Source organism: Triticum dicoccoides, chromosome 1B (assembly GCF_002162155.2).
Source record: "Triticum dicoccoides isolate Atlit2015 ecotype Zavitan chromosome 1B, WEW_v2.0, whole genome shotgun sequence".
In the NCBI taxonomy this organism is placed as follows: Eukaryota; Viridiplantae; Streptophyta; class Magnoliopsida; order Poales; family Poaceae; genus Triticum; species Triticum dicoccoides.
The window spans coordinates 33,082,063-33,093,854 of record NC_041381.1 but is presented as its reverse complement, the minus strand read 5'-3'; the positions used below and the strand labels follow the sequence as shown (position 1 = coordinate 33,093,854).

Below are 11,792 nucleotides of genomic sequence, written 5' to 3'. Positions count from 1 at the left end.
TTATCAACCGAAAAAATTTCAGAGATAAGGAACAAGTACAAACTGTCGGCGAGGACATGCAGGACTCCAGGTGCACGTGCAACAGCTCCGTCCCCTGCGTCCTCCAGCTTCGTGCTCGACGGTGGCTTACCGGCGAGGATGTGGTCGAAGACGGGTAGGTGGAGACAGCGACGGTCGACAACGACGTGCAGGTGCAGCTGTGCAGACGTGACGCTCCCTCCATGGCTCCTCCACTCATCCTTTCATTGCGTACAGGTGCAGACGAGGAGGTTGTGTTCAACGCTGGCAACGGCGGCCGGCGGCGGCGGCGGCGCTCCCTCCCTTCTGCAGCCAAGAGGAAAGGGGATCGGGGAATTGGGGGAGCGGGGTAGCGGGGGCCTTTGCCCTAGAGTCGTATCGGCCCCTAGCGACTACTGCTGGGCCTTGGGCCATCGGTCCGCTCGGTCGGCCCGGTTAAAGACCGGACCGGACCGAAGTTTTTTCGGTCTGATTTTCGCGGCCCGGACCGAACAATTTCTGTAGCGGGCCTGGACCGTACGGTCCGATCCTTAACGGGCCACGAGCGGGCCTAAAAGCTTGCTCGTGTCGTCCACCCTGAAGCCCACCCACCCCTCGCCCCTCGCTTTTATCCCAAGGTACCGCGCGGTTCCCAGCCAGTTCATGATTTGGCTTCTGCGGGCTCTGATCAGTGAATATATTTCTGCTTGTAAGAGGGTGTTTGGTTGGAAGGTAAACTTGCTGCACAACTGGACCTCGTTACATGCAGTGAAACAAATTACCACATCACTGGTGAGCTTATTTACATAAGAACACGAGCATGACTAGATCTAAGAATCACAGAGATTAAGTCAGCATATCTGATAATTGCTTTCATTGCTTGTATGTTCAGTTTACGGGTCTCCTTTGACTGCAGAAGCTGAATATCACTTCCTCTATTCATAAATAAGTGATGTGCAAAGAGGTTGCCTTCAGTTTACTTTCTTCCTGTAGAGTTACTGTGTTTTTGATGGATTTTGAAATCAGACCATATGTTTTCTTATAAGCAAACTATATTGATGGTTGAAAGATTTTATATGCTTCTGATGCGTGATCCTTCTAATGCTAGGTGATTTGTTTCTTGGAATTTGGAAGAGGAAGACGATGAAGCATTCTGGTTGTACTTCATAGCTAGTTTCATTGTATTTTGTACTGGTCTAGTTGTATGAACAGTCTGTAAAGACTGTAATAGGCTACACTTATTGGTCTGGTTGTATTTTGTACTGGTCTTGTTGTACTGGTCTGGTCATTTCAAGTATATAGTTCTGTTTCATTTGAAATATTTGTCATGAAATAGTTCTGTTTCTTTCTACTGTGAAAATGTGAGAAATAGAAAGTTGATGAGTTGGACTTACTTATTGGTAGAGGCCAAGGCCCAAAACGTGAATAGCATGCAAAAAGGCTAAGGCCCCAAAAAAAGTCAACTTTTAAAAGGCCGAGGCCCAAAAAGAAATGGACCATAAAGTTCTATCTTAGAAACCAAAAAGGCCGAATTGTTGGGCTTGGCCCATGTAGCTAGCGTAAATTGACAGGAAAAAACATATATAAAAGGCTGAATTAATGGGCTCGGCCCATGTAAAACACCTAATTGGACCGGGCTGAATCTTGTGCCACATCAGCTTGCCACGTTGGATGCCTACGTGGCTTGGGGAGGTTGCTAGTGACCAAAACGCCACAGTAGGAATATTTTGGTCGTAAACGTCCATGACCTTCTCACAGAGAAGGTCGCTATAGTCAGTTAACGACCCTCAGCTTTTAACCTTCTGTTTTTGGTCCTAAAAGGTCGCAAATGAAAAACAATGACCTTTCAGTGACCAATAGTCAAGGTCACAAGTTGACATATTTCTTGTAGTGTATGTGCCATGCTATTGCAGGCAGCAAGTCACTTCGTCAATCTATTAGTGGAAAGAGCAAGCATTTCAAGAAGAAGGAAAACAAAGGAATCCAGTACTGATCACCAACGAGGATCTATCATATGAGATTTGCATCACCGATGAACCTAACCGGTCAAAAATTCATGGACCTGGCTGGGAAAAGTTAATTAGTGACTATAATTTTTTTATCAAGATCTAATCATCATAAACCTGGATAATGGGAGTCTATCCATTGAGATAGATCTGAGACTCAGTGATTCTCGAGGAGGTCACATGCCCCTTTCCAAACCATCACTAGGTAAGTGCACCAACTTCCATCCTGTTTTATGAATTACGTTTATCAGCATACTTTGGTGCTCCTACCCATGTCCATTAAATAAATGTCATGCTTACAGTCAAAGTTATTTCGAAAACATTTTATGCAATTTTGTTGATTATCATCCCAACTTGATCACATGCATTGAATTTAACCATTCCTTTTAAACTTAAATACCGAGTTCATCTGTTTAAACAAATTTGTTTGAAAATGAGTTATTTTTTCCATGCAGCTCTTGATTTTCTAAATGACTCTGAGAGGGAGTACATTGGGAAAATATTGTTTGGTTGAGGCGTAAACCTCTCATACAGACAATTTGGATAGATGATATACTATGTGTTTGAGTCTGACGACTTCCCCACCGAACCCTTTATGCAGCGTCTAAATGTCACCAATGTCATAAATGGTCGCCTGGTTAGTCACTGAATATTTGTTTTGATCCACTGCCATGGTTTTGTTTGCTATTTTCGATGTTTTATGTCCTGGTACATTGATTTTATCTAGTAATATCGATACAATCTGCAGAAAATCCCGTCTGCCATTGTGAGGTTTCTAAAGATGAACCTGGGATATCTACCTCAAAACGGTGGAATCATCCTAACAGAGATGTATGGTGCAATAGACATGAGCACAATGTACTCCATACGAACCAACGGTAGAATGGAGGTGACAGGTTTTTCAGATTTTGCCCGGGAAGCTCAGCTAAGGGTTGGTTCAATTGTCCTTGTCACAATTGAAAAGCGGTGGCCAACACTAGGAAACATGGAATTGCTGCAGATGATAATCAACGACCTTTCCTGATACAGCGTTGCCTGTGGCTATACTTCCTAGTTCAGTAATTTATGTCTGTTTTTTTAACAGGCTGTACACACCAGTTTTGTTATTTAGTTATGTCATGGTATGTAATTGAGCATATAATTATGTCCAAGAGGACGGTGGTGAAAATTTCCTGTCAAAGAAGGTGAAGCACTTACGTGGGTTACTTTATTTATCTCTGATAATAATAAAAGGATTCACTGACTATTAATGGAGAATGAATGGTTGTGGTTAAGTATGTTTCAGAAGAGTTTAGTGACGTTGCTAGCTCCCCACGTCAGTAGTATACATAATTTTCACTATGGTGCTCCGCAGAATAGCGTCATGCAAAGTAGTTTGTTGCGATGAGCTCAAGCATACACCTCCTAAAAACCTAGCGCCTTCCCCTATGGCTCAGTCACCTTAAACATCCATGCCTTTACAAACTGTCACTTAAAACATTTGACAGAACACGGGCACGGATTGACGTCCATGCAATCACATAGCTTCATGTTTGTGCCTCACGTAGCATCGTACATGTGCCTCTAGATGTGCTTCTCGCTGTATAAGTGCGTTTCACAGCTGCTTGCCCATGCCCCTTGTTTCTTCTCGTTGTTTCTACCCATCTCGTACTTGCAACTATTTCACATATGATCGTGCATGTTCCGTCGGCAAATTCAGGCCTCTCACAGTTAATTGAAAAACATTCAGGAAAACAGTAATGGACGCCTATTGTCAATCCTCACGTCATGTACATTCAACGTTCATTCCTTCGTCATAGAAGTAATTGTCGTGCCTATGCCACAGAACATACTAGTATGTTTGCACGTGCAATGCACGTCTTAAAAGAATGGAGTGATTTTGGAGTGTGACTCGAAAAAAATATAATGGAGTGATTTTGATAAATGGAATTCCACCCACAATAGTTTTTCATATTCATACAAAAAAGTGTACATTCACATCTAAAATACTAAAGGTTCATTAAAAAACGGTATGCTACTCTATTATTTTTTCTTCCCATTCTCCTCCCAAACCTTCTTATCTGGGCTCAAGTCGTCATGCGCTCAAGTAGTAAAATATATCCCATGAGGCATCGCATATCGGACTTTTTTTTCCTGGAAGGGCCACGTGAATATTCTAGAACACAACAGATGCATCACCAGTCTACCGCTCATGGCGAATCCAGCTGATCTTAGCCCTTGGATTTTGGAGTCCAACAGTTATGATTGATGCTCTGGATCCATCTCAAAACTGATACACTATATAGTAGTATAGATAAGTGTAAAACGATTCTTCCTACACTTGTAAAACCCGGAATGCTCGGGATAAATGTCGAATCCCACCTTGCGGTAAAACCATGGAGACCGGTGCTTCTCAGAAACACATATGTGGGTTTTTGTAGTTGAGTGCACGGCTATTTGTTCATGCCCGTGCCTCACGTAGCACCATAGCATGAATTGACATCTGTGCAATCACGTAACTTCATCTCCGTGCCTCACGTAGCACCATATCTGTGCCTCTAGTTGCGCCTCTTGTTGTATAAGTGCTTCTTGCAGCTGCATGCCCACGCGCCTCGTTGCTTCTCATTCTTTCTGTCCATCTCATAGCGTCAGTTGCAAGACAGACACACAGCAGTGCCTATGATAAAGCACAACACTTATACAACGAGAGTGCAAAAAAGGTTAACATTTGACAGCAAACTGAATGTATCACTGAAAACAATTGCCACGACCAGTGAATATACCATGCTCGTGTGTCTGGGAGTTAAACCAGCCACTTCAAGCATGCTTCTCTTGGTCAGAGACTTGTGCCTCTACATACTTCCCCTGCATGCCTCACGAGATAAATTGTAAAATTTAACATTTGACAGCAAACTACGCAAGACAATGATCATCTCCCCGACTTGCTGGAGATACGAGGTTGTTAAAAACATAACTGCGGATTATATTTTTATTTTTTATAAAGGAAAACCACGATCAAAAACCCAGGATGTGCACAACCGCACCGGCAGGGAGACGAAACCACAATTCAGAACCCACAATGTGCACAACCGCATCGACAGTGAGATCATGCACTCCCTTGCCGCTTCCCCGCCCTTAAATTTAGACTTCCACTGCAGACTTGTCTCTCACAAATAACAGAAATCGCCATTGCGTCCCCACTCACTGTTCCACATGAAATACCAGGTTGCAGGAGGACGAACTGCTCCAGGCCATGGGATTCACCAGGGAATTCATGGAGGTGCAGGCCCATGGCAACACCAAGTTGCACGTGATCCACACCAACGACTTGCATAAGGCGGCCACCACCATCGAGCAGTACGAGTGACACCTCGAATTCGAGCGCCACAAGATCGTCGGAGTTGATGTGGAGTACACCAACGACGTTGGCGAAGATCAGAAACCAGCCCTCGTCCAGCTCTCCATCGGCAAGGATCATCCGGTGCTGCTCTTTTAACTGAGCGCCGCCGACAAGAACTGCACCAGGTTCGACAACTTCCTCGCCGACCCCAGATACACGTTTGCTGGCATCTCCATCGACGGCGACATAGAAATGCTCGGCCGCGTCAGACTGGAGATCGGCCACTTCGTCGACATCCAGAAGGAATGGAGGGTGCCTACAACTACCAAGCCTCTGGACTCCCTTGGCGATGTCTCAGGCATCCTTGTCCACGACTACTACAACGACATGAAGAAGAAGCTCACCAACACAGAGCACTAGCGCTGGGCGCGCATGCCCCTGTCCATGAGGCACATCGAGTACGCGGCAAAAGATGCATACGCTGCATACGAGATATGGAGCCGCCTCACCACCATCAAGGAAGGGCTCCGCCGTGCAAAACTCGAGAAGGAGCAGTCTAGGAAGCGCACAAGGTTCTGGGGCGACTACGACTACTGAAGCAGGTGGTCCCGGCCAAGAAAAGTATCTAGAAGATTGCTCATGCCATTTTAGATTTCTCGTTAGATTTGCTTTCTCTCAAGACTATTGTTTGCTTGTTCTAAATTTAGATTTTCTTTTGTCACAGTTAACCTTGTAGTTTGCTTCCAGTTTACATATCTTCTGAACAAGTTTATTTCCAGTGCACCACATAGGCACGTATGTGCCTATGTGCCTCTGATACCAAGGGGACCGTGCGTAACTTTGCTTCACGTCATTTTATGCAACATTCTAGACATCAACCAAAAGATTCACCTTATCACTGATAAGTTCATTAACGAGGCCTAATGCCTTTGAAATCACATGGAGCTCATAGTCCATGCCCTGCGCATTGAAAACGTGTGAGTGAAAGCTTCTTTAAAGCAGAGGCACACCTTCACGTCCTTGCATCACGATCCTTTTGTGTCTGTGCCTCCCTTAGAATCATGTCCGTGCCTCCAGTTCGTTACGTGCGTGCCTCTACGTCAGGTAAAACCGTACGTCTGTCATGCGTAACATCTTACGAAAGTTGCTGACAACAAAAACATCAACAAACCGAGCATTACATCCACCCCACTGGCACTAAACATGACGTCATCGAAAACACAGAGGCAGGAGCGTGCCTTACGGCCAGCTTCCAACGTATCGGGTCTGAAGATTTGCTTCCTTCTTAATATAGGACGTGACTATAACACAGGCAAAGGCTCCATCCTTCACCTCCGTGCCTCGTCAAGAACGACGATCGTGCTTGTAACAGTGAAGTGTATAGATGATACATTAAGGAGACATTAGGGATCACCTTGCACCTATTTCATACATGACCGTGCACGTTCCGTTGGCACATTCATGCCTCTCACAAAAGTAATAGCCGTGCCTCTACCACACACCATATAAGTGAAAAACAATCCTTTCTACACTTATAAAACCCGGAATGTCCTGGATAAATGCCGAATCGCATCTCGCGGCAAAACCATGCAAGACGTTGCTGAATCCCATCCTTTTTTGCGCACGTTGTTGAATGCCTATCTAGAATCTAACCATGTTGAAACCATATTCAAATCTAACCACACTGAAATATCTAGAGTCAAATATGTGCCCCACTTGAGACGTTTATTTTGTACTTGAAACCGCAATCTATAATAAAACAATACAGTGTAATAAAATATACGCCTCCCGACCAAAATATGGTACTGGAGACTGTAATTTGTAATAAAACATACACCTTCCGCCACAAATTAATTGGCTCAACCTTGTACTAACCAGTACAATGTGAATTGTACTACCTAGTACGCAGTTACCGCAAAGTTGACACAATTATTTTGGGACGGGGTAGTACTACTACTTAAGAACAAAACACGATTGCTTGACATGGAAACGAAACTATCTCCATTCTGACATCGACGATTGCTTGACATTGTTCAACACTTACGGGCATACAAAACATGGAAAGCATAAAAACCATCGAAAAGCAAACATCTACCAACAACACTACACTACTCCCCGTCGTCAGAGGTGTCCACTATCTCCATTCTGACATCGACGTCGTTGGCCTCCGCCTCCTGCTGAGCATCCAGCTCGTCGAAGAGCACATCGGTCTTCGCCTGTTCTTCCCGGAGGAAGCGCCAGTTGGACTCCACATACGCCTCATCTTGGATGGACTCCAGGATAGCGGTCTGCTCCGCCATCAAGGCCGACTCACCGAGATAGAACTCCACCTTGTTTTCCTCGTCACCCCACTCCTCATCGTCCTCGTCTTCCTCGTCACAAACCTCCTCGTCGTCCTCGTCATCCTCGTCACACCCCTCCTCGTCGTCCTCATCATCCTCGTCCACTCCTTCCTCGTTCTACTCGTCATCCTCGTCCATGCCTTCCTCGTCGTCCTCGTCATCCTCGTCACCCCCTCCTCTTCCTCTATCACATCTCCCCCCACTGGATCACCCCCTCCTCTTCCTCCATGACATCTCCCCCAACTGGATCAACTCCCTGCATGAGCTCCGATGCACCCCCCTCCACTTCCTCCACCTCCCTAATCTCCTCCGGCCCGGGCGAGTCCGGAGACATGCCCGCTGCGACCCGAGTGGCGTGCCTCGAATGGATGTCCTCATGCAACTGAAAGCGGCGCTCGGGAGTAAGCATCACGTAAGTAGTTATCTTGTGCCGAACCATGGCGGGGAACGTCACAAACGAAAAGAGGGAGATGGATGATTTCCTAGGATTGCCGACGAAAGAAGGGAAGAAGGATGATATCTAGTGGTGGCAGGCGCCGCTCGGCTTAAATAACTGCTCCTTGACCTCGGGCGAGGAGCCGGAATGGTGACACGTGGCGTTCACTTCGCCGACGGATGAGACGGCCGTCGGTCCTTTTGGATTCCGCAACGTCGACACGTGGTGTTCACTCTATTAAATAAATCCACCTCCTCCAGAGCGGCGTCACCGAAGGAAATGCCCGTCGGACCCTTGGGTTTCCAGAGCGGTGTCCACCCGGTGTTCACACGACGCCCATCGAATGGTGGGGTTTCTGCAATCAACACACGAATATGACACTGTGTAACGCATAACCGTGCCTCTCCTGGCTTCATAGTTGTGTCTTTCAGTGTGAACGATTCAACAAAATCATTTGGAACACCAAGACAAAGTAACGTTACTCTACACAATGCCACTCCGTGCCTTCCTAGGAGCCACGACCGTGCGAAGAATATACCACACCAGCGTCTCTCGAAGAGGCCATTCCGTGCCTCATAGAGTACATAGTGGGTGTTCACATCTGAACCAATTCTGCTGGGACTCCCAAATTAAAGAAAGAACCTGACGGTGCCTTTGTGCGCTGAACGCCCGTGCCTCTCCTTATGGTCGAGTCGACGGAATCATTCGAAAGTGAAACACAAGGGAAAGTGACTCTATATTATACGGCAACATGCCTTTTAACGTTTCACGCCCGTGCCTGTGACCCTTCACACTGCCACGAACGTCCACGCCATCGTCAGTGCACAAGTCATGTCGCTACCTGGTACAGAACCGTAGCTGTAGTCACTTCACGCCTGTGGTTCTAAGAAAAGAAGCGCCACGCAACTCAGCACAGAGCCGTGGCTTTTAAAATCATGGAAATTACGCTTTTAAACACCTTGACTCTCGAACCGGCCACTTGCAAAGTAAACATTTAGCGTTAACATCTAAACCCATTCCGCTTTGTTTCAACAATAAACTTATGAAACGTGACTCTCCGACAGACCCAACCATGCCCTCATGGCATTCACGTTTGTGCCTTTTCTTCTTAACGAGTCAAAGGAATCATTTCAAACACAAATACAGCCGAACGTGACTCTATATAAAACCACGCCATCTAGAATACCAAGACAAACTAACGTCACTCTACACAATAGCACGCCGTGCCTTCCTGGGACCCATGACCGTGTGAAGAATATACCACACCAGTGTCTCTCAAATAGGCCATTCCATGCCTCACAGAGTAAACAATCGGTGTTCACATCTGATCCAATTCCGTTGGGTCTCCCCAATTAAAGAAAGAACCTGACGCTGCCTTTGTGCGCTGAACGCCCGTGCCCCTCCGTCTGATCGAGTCGATGGAATCATTCGGAACTCAAACACACGGGAATGTGACTCTATATTATATGGCAGCATGCCTTTTAGCACTTCACGCCCGTGCATGTGACCCTTAACACTGCCACGAACGCCCACGCCATCGTCAGTGCACAAGTCATGTCGCTACCTGGTACAGAACCGTTGATGTAGTCACTTCATGCCTGTGGTTCTAAGAAAAAAAGCGCCACGCTACTCAGCACAGAGTCGTGGCTTTTAAAATCAAGGAAATTATGCTTTTAAACACCTCGACTCTCGAACCGGCCACTCGCAAATTAAACATTTAGCGTTAACATCTAAACCCATTCCGTTTTATTTCAACAATAAACTTACGAAACCTGACTCTTCGATAGACCCAATCATGCCCTCATGGCATTCATGTCTGTGCCTTTTCTTCTTAATGAGTCAACGGAATCATTTCGAACACAAATATAGCCGAACATGACTCTATATAAAACCATGCCATCTGGAATACCAAGACAAACTAACGTCACTCTATAGAAATACCACGCCGTGCCTTCCTAGGACCCATGACTGTGCGAAGAATATACCACACCAGCATCTCTCGAATAGGCCATTCCATGCCTCACAGAGTAAACGGTGGATGTTCACATCTGAACCAATTCTGTTGGGTCTCCCCAATTAAAGAAAGAACTTGACACTGCCTTTGTGCCCTAAACACCCGTGCTTCTCCGTCTGATCGAGTCGACGGAATCATTCGGAACTCAAACACACGGGAATGTGACTCTATATTATACGACGACATGCCTTTTAGCGCTTCACACCTGTGCCTGTGACCCTTAACACTGCCACGAACGTCCACGCCATCGTCAATGCACAAGTCATTGTCCGCGGCTATATTCACTTCACGCTCGTGCTTCTAATAAAAGAAGCGTGACATAACTCGGTATAGAACCATGGCTTTTAAGAACAAGGAACTTACGCTTTTAAACAACTCAACTCTCGAATCGTCCACTCACAAAGTAAACAGCTAGCATTAACATCTAAACCCATTCTGCTTTCTTTCCATGATAAACGTACGAACGTGACTATGGGAAAGACGAAACCATGCCCCCATGCGATTTACGTGTGTGCCTATTTTTCTGAACGAGTCAACGGAATCATTTCGAGCACAAATACAGGCGAACGTGACTCTATTAAAATCACACCATGAATCTGTGGGATGCAAGCCCGCGTCTGTGACCCGAAACACTGCAACACAGAAAAGCCACGAACATACATGCCTTCATAAGTACACAAGTCATTACAATACTAGGTTCACAACCGTGGATGCAGAGACTTCACGTCCCGTGCATCTTAAGTAATGGCGCCCAATTACAATGATACTAGAAACCAAAATACATTTTGTTAACAAGGCAGCTGACAGCGAAATTTCACAAGACAAGGTAAGAAACTCCACTCCACTGCTTAACAACACCAGACGCGCACAACAGGCAAGGACGCTGTTGTATATCTAGTCTCCACCGACCTTCTTGTTGTTTTTCTCCCGGCGCATTTCATCAATCTCCTCCTTCAGCGCCTTCATATTCTCGTCATGTCGCTTCACAACTGCGGACGATTCCTGGAACGATTGAGTGTGCTCTTCAAGGAGATTTCTCGTCTCAGCCATAATTTCTACGATCCTGGCATTCGCCTTCCCCAAATCTTCCATTGTTTCCTGGCAAAGATTCTTCCATGCGTAGGTGATCTCCACCAGCTGCTCGTACGTTTTGTCAGCCTTTGGAATTGAAACCAAAACATTCATCTCATCGACCAGGGTATTGAGAGTAACTAACAAGGACCTCACAGCACTTGCCGTCGCCGGCCCACTCACCATTCCCTTTTCTCTCGAGCCACAACTGCTCCCCAATTCTACAGCAGGGGACTTCTGTTCAAGAGCATGACGCAGACTAACCCTACCTCCAATTGACTGTGAATCAATATCATCAAGACACACCGCCATCAAATTAGGAGTCAGCTGACCACAATAAATCATGTTTCACAAACTAAATCAAAGCAGCCGAAAGAAAGAAAAAACGAATGAAGGAGAAGCGGAAACAGGGTGAACTTACAGGCGAGGAACCCTTGCGAGCCGGGATCTCTTCCCGCGACAGGGCATGGCGGTCCGGAGTAGTCTCCTTCTGCCCAGCCATGGCGGAGATGGTCAGTGAATAGAGATGAGCAAGAAGAAAGGAAGGACTGGCGGCGGATGAAGGGAGGAGTAGAATGTGGCTAGGATTTCGAGACTCTGTCCGTCC

General features: G+C 46.2%; 1 pseudogene; it reads left to right on the top strand.

Annotated features, from left to right (window-relative positions):
* Window positions 1–5,235: 5,235 nt before the first annotated feature.
* LOC119314555 lies at window positions 5,236–5,919 on the top strand (annotated as a pseudogene).
* The last annotated feature ends 5,873 nt before the right edge of the window (window positions 5,920–11,792 follow it).